We start from the raw sequence: 6185 nt of genomic DNA on the forward strand, positions 1-6185 counted from the left end.
CCACTTGTAATACCAATTCTTCAGTCAATTGAGCTGGAATGTCTTTCGACGATGCACAATTTCCCACAGCTTTTCGAAGTTGAGATACATGGAAAACAGGATGTATCTTCGCCTCCTTTGGTAAATCTAAACGATAAGCGACTTTACCAATCTTCTCCAACACTTTATAAGGGCCATAGAACCTTGCTAACAATTTTGGGCTGCTCCCTTTAACCAATGATTTCTGTCGGTATGGTCTCAATTTCAAGAACACCCACTCACCCAAAACCAAATCCCGCTCTGTTCTTTTTAAATCGGCATGTTGCTTCATTCTACATTGGGCTTTCAAGAGATGCATTCTCACTTCATCCCATATTTCATCCCGATTCATCAATTCGATATCGACCGATTGGACTATAGAAGAGGAACTCTTATATCGCAACAAAGGAGGTGGATCTCGGCCATATAACACCTTAAAAGGAGAGCATTTAAGGGCTGTATGAAAAGCTGTATTGTATGACAGTTCAGCCCACGGTAACCAGCTACTCCACTGACGCGGTCGATCTGAAATCCAACATCTTAAGTACTGTTCCAGCCCCCTGTTGACAACTTCTGTTTGTCCATCCGTCTGCGGGTGGTAGGCGGTGCTGAACTTCAAAGTTGTTCCTTGCAACTTGAATAACTCTTTCCAAAATATACTTTGAAACACTTTATCACGATCAGAAATTATAGAACTTGGTATGCCATGCAAGCGTACAATTTCCTTGACAAAAACCCCAGCTATGGATTGAGCTGTAAATGGATGTTTCAGTCCCACAAAGTGTGCATACTTGCTGAACCTATCGACCACCACCATAATAGAGTTCATTCCTCCCGAATTAGGCAATCCCTCAATGAAATCCATGGAGATATCGTTCCATACCATACTCGGAAGTGATAATGGTTGTAGTAAACCAGACGGAGACCCACTTAACACTTTGTTCCGCCTTAATTGAATTTTCCAAACCGTTTATGAATTGACTCATAAACACTTCCTCTGGAATTCCTTCTAATGGTGCAGCCAACTCCACRAATTTCATCTTAAATTCCTCCACCGTACCTTCTTGTTTAACAGCCAGAAATTGTTCGCAAAAGGTTCCTGCCGCCATTGATCGGAATTGACGCAAAATCAATCTACGCAGATCCTCCCAACGTAAAATTGGATGACGTCTATTCTCCCATTGAAACCATTTTAGAGCTGCTCCTTCAAATGCTATGAAAGCAACATCAATTTTCTCTTCCTGTGATAATCGATTCAATGAAAAATAGCGTTCTGCTCTCAGAACCCAACCATCTGGATCGCTTCCGTCAAACGCTGGAATTTCGAGTTTCCGGCCTTTCACAGCTAGGAATCGACTCGATTCCTGTTTTTCATCGTTCCTTCTCTTCGATCTTCCTGAATCGTCCACGTCCTTTCCATCCGACGAACCTGTTGAATTCAACTTACTAGCCACATCGCTGCTTAATTTCTCAATCTGCTGTACAATTCGTTCCAAACTTTTCTCGATCGAACCGACGCTACTTTCTAAATCTTCAATTCTTGTTGCCGCACTCCTTGTCGCCATGGCTGAATCTTACCGCTCTGATACCAATTTGATGTAAACCGACTTCAATTGTCGGCTTGTTTATTGCAATCAAACAGAAAATAGAAGATTCCAGACTTTCGAGAGGTCTCGTTCTCTCCCAAAGAGTTTACACTCCCTATGAAAATACCAAAGAAACAGAATAACCAACTACAAACAACCCAACTCCACTTAAAGGAGACTAGCCGCCTTATTCTACCCCTGAGTACCAAAAATACCCTTCAGTTATTTAAAATAACAGCAAAGACCCTTTACCCACTAACCCTTCCTCCTGTAAGTAAAACGAATAGGAGGTTTATCAATAAGTGGTGAAATCAAGCTCCTTTCCCCATGTTTAAGCTTCAATACCACTTTGCCTTTCCCCTTTACTTTCACAATTTTTGAATTCCCCATAAACATTGGTTCACTATCGTCGACTTTGACATAAGAAGAGAACAAATCCTTGGAGTTGCATATGTGCCTCGTGGCATCGGTATCAAGCCACCAATCAACTTCATTGGTCATGAAGTTTGCTTCCACAACATCGAGAGAATGAGTTCCAAAATCGGCCATGTAGACTTTGTTTGAGCTTCTTGCTCCTCTGCTCCCATAGTGATCTCTCTTGAACTGAAAATATTTAGCTTTGTGTCTGGTTCGACCACACACCCAACAATTTATCACTTGCATTTTATGTTGCCAACGTTGAAAGTCTGATCCCTTAAACTTTTTGGGTTGCTCAACGTGGGATTTCATGATCGTTGATTCATCCATTTTGTTTATGTTATCTAGAAATAAAATTCCGTCTTAGATTGTTATGACAAATCAATAAGATAACACAAAATAAACAAAAAAATCTATAAAATAATACCAATTCACATTTGCCTAATCCTTTTTGTAGATCTTGATATGGTCACATGCTCAAATGATACGCGAAATGCCTGAACCACGTATCTGATGCATATGATTATGTTATCGGGGATCGTTTTATAAAACGTTTCTTCACCCCATCGATTCAATTGCAAATAATTTGAATTAACCTAAATTAACGCATCTTGACAACAAAAGGCGATAGTACTAAAAAATCAAATGTTTACAAACTTTACAAGGTCGATATAAAGATGAAAATACATAAGGATCGTAAACAGATCTAAGAAAAGAACCCAAAGGTATCAAGAATGGTTGTGTGAAGTGGGTCACTCAAATGGGTAACCCAATTGTTAAGTGGACCCTTTCCGGTGGCTGCAGCTTGGACTGCGAACCCAAGAAAAGCAACCATAGCAAGACGGGCATGCTTGATTTCGGCTAGTTGGAGGGTGGCTTTCTTTTCTGGGTCGGCTGCTTAGTTTAGTGGGTCGAATGGACCACCTGGGTAGATTCTTTTTTCGGGGTCGAGTTCAGCATTCCTTTGGAACTCGATATATCCAATAACCAAAATCTCGATCCAAATCAAAGAGGTAATAGAGAATGGCAACGGTTGACCAAAATAAGATGATCCATCAATTAGCTCCACCTAAAAAACATCAATTATACAATGAAGATGTGGTAAATTACTTAGCTTTGCTTTATGCATATTAATGATGCGAGCTACATAATTAGGTAAAAGTCCTTTCTAACTTATATGATAAAAAACATTCATTTCATAGGACATGGCCAAACATATATAGCTTCAATAGCATGCAATTAAAATTCAGCTACATCATCATGTATATGTTTATATATATATATATATATATATATATATACACACATATACATATACATATATATATATATATATATATATATTTGGGATCATGTGAGACAAAAAGTTTTTCATGAGACCCGTAAGACAAATTCTCAACCCTTGGATTAGTTCTACAATCTGAACATTCATAATAACAAAATTGCCACCTTGTAACTTTAAACCATTAGATCATTAGCTTATAAAGTTGATCAATGAACATAAATTGGTCTTACGGGTCTCACGAAAAACACTTGGTCTCACGTGAACCCAACCCTATATATATATATAGTAGAAAAGTACTCTCACAATGCAGCGAGATACATCTCGATTTTAATATATTTTTTTAATTTTTTAAGTCAATGTTATAATACAGTTTTAAGAAAAAAAATAACGTTTTTTGAATAAAATATAAATATAAAGATATATCATAAAAATTTAAAAAATATATTGATATTGATACCAAGTAATTATTTAAAATTTCTTCTTTTTTATGTATTTATTTAATTCATTTTTTTAATTTTTGGTTTAAATATAACTTTTTTATAAAGATAAGAATTAAGTATTTTGTTAGAACTCAATAATTATCGTAATTATATTTTAGATATTTTATATTTAAAATGAGATGTTTATCCTCTATTTGATTATTTTTATTTGCAGTTAGTTACATGAATTCAAACTTGATGCTTTAATAAGTTGTACTTACACACAATTTACTTGTAATCTTGAACTTTAAGTAATATGTATCAATAAACAATACTTCATGCATAAAAATGATTTTTAAGAGTTTTTATCAAATGTTTTATAATATAGTATAATATATATATATATATATATATATATATATTAGAGTCGGGTTCACACGAGCATGATATCGATTTAAAACAATAAAAAATGGACGAATCACATGCGATCTTACACTAACATCAAGTACAAAATCACATGTGATTCACACAACATTGCCATACGACCTTGCCACACAGCCATATAGTTGCTCACACACTTTTTTGGCCGTTAATGTAAAATCACACATGATTCTGTACGTAATTTGGCTATTTTCTTATTTTATTAAATATGCACAATTCTCGTATAAACCTACCTCTCTATATAGATATATGCATCTGGGTATAACATGTGACTTACGAACTTGATACATATTTTGTCTCTTATGACCATATTTTTCTTTTATAATTAATTATAAGGAGGCATTCGCTTTGATGAAATGGTTTGGAGGGATTTAGATTTGAAAGGATTATAAATGTTTGGTGTGTTTGGTTTTTAGAATTTAGAATGGAATTGAATTATATTCTTTATAAATAATTTGTAAAACAAACTACAAATAATTATAAAAATAATTAAATTACCTTATTATTACTTGATTATTGGAAAACAAACGTTTTTAACATATTTTAAAACATAATTATATACAGTTCTTTCGAAAACCCTTAAAATCCCAATCAACCCCAGGAGATTTCAAATCCCATGACTGAGGGATTCTAAAACGACTTCAAATCCGAGCAATCTTGCCTGCAAACCAAACAAAAGATTTGAATGGATTTGAATTCCAAATCCCCCAAATCTTTTCCATTCTGCAAACCAAACAGGACCTAAGTTTTCGCTACAACAAAATGGATGTTTTAGGGCCTCCAACCATCATTGGACATCCAAATCAAGTATTTAACTAATTTTAAGTTTGTAGGACCAAATATTGTAAGTCATATCTAAAAGCATTACAATAAGTGAACATAACGAGACAATGAAACAAGTTCAACCAATGAAATTGGACACAAAAAGGAATAGTTTTGAAAGATGTCCTACCAATTTTGTTGTAGTATTCTCAGAATCATCAAACCACATATAGCGAAATGTAAATCTTTTGGGTTTTGGATTAACCGAGCTAGGCGATGGTCTTTCGCTTATCGATCTCAATTTCGAGAGATGGTCTAGTTCAAGGATGATATGGCTAGGTTCATCGAGTCTAATATAGCATAATCAATTAAGTCAATCACCCATGAAGTTTATTAAGTTAAAATAAAAAACCCTTTGCATGGAGAAACAAACAAACGACACCTAAGAATTAAAAGTCGACAAAAACAAAAGTTTTCGGTTATATATATAATCGTACCTTTCCTGCATCTTGCCATGTAACACCGGTGACGGACTCAACCGTGAGCGCGCCAAGGGTAGCCAACATAGCCCACCTCCCGTGTATCAGTTCGCACTCCCTAAATCTTTGAAGCCCGAACACCTCCGTGTACGGTTGGAACGGAGTCGACTTCACGTCTCCTTCCTCGAACCTTGTCCCGATCACGTCCCCAGCCAAGTTCTTAGCCAAGTTTTGGTCCAGTGAGTCCAAATCAAACTGTAGGTATTCCGCCGGTTTCCCTAGCCCAAATGGGTCAAACCCGTAGTCCCCAACCAGGCTTCCGTCAAGGTATTCCGGCGCTTTTGCACCAGGATACCATAATGGTCGGTCAGTCGTTACGGATTTTGACACTTTTTTAGGTGCTGCAGCCTTTTTCTTTCCGAAACCAAAGCGGGCCGTGACTCGACCAGAGTTGGAATGCAACTCCGGGAGACGGGTTCCGATGAAGGAAGATGTGGCGGCAGCCGCGGCGGTGGTGGATGCCATGACGGTACTGGTGGTGGTCGGGTTTGGTGTGGGTTCAGGTATGAATTTAGGTGGTAATGTGTAGAGTTGGAGGTGTGGAAGGGATTATCTAAGTGAGGGTTTGATGAGCGTTGGATGAAGTGGATGAATCCATCTGACGGATGAGATTGGTTGGGCCTTATCCAAGCCTTATCTGGTGGTGGGTTTGTATGTGGTTGACATGAATTTTAAAACAATATATCTGAGTTTAAGGTGATGAATGGTTAATGTTTGC

General features: G+C 36.9%; 1 pseudogene; it reads right to left on the reverse strand.

The window, feature by feature from the left end:
• Window positions 1-2632: 2632 nt before the first annotated feature.
• LOC112512650 lies at window positions 2633-5956 on the reverse strand (annotated as a pseudogene).
• Window positions 5957-6185: the final 229 nt, after the last annotated feature.

Source organism: Cynara cardunculus, assembly GCF_001531365.2.
Source record: "Cynara cardunculus var. scolymus isolate 2C chromosome LG 5, CcrdV1, whole genome shotgun sequence".
Lineage (NCBI taxonomy): Eukaryota > Viridiplantae > Streptophyta > Magnoliopsida > Asterales > Asteraceae > Cynara > Cynara cardunculus.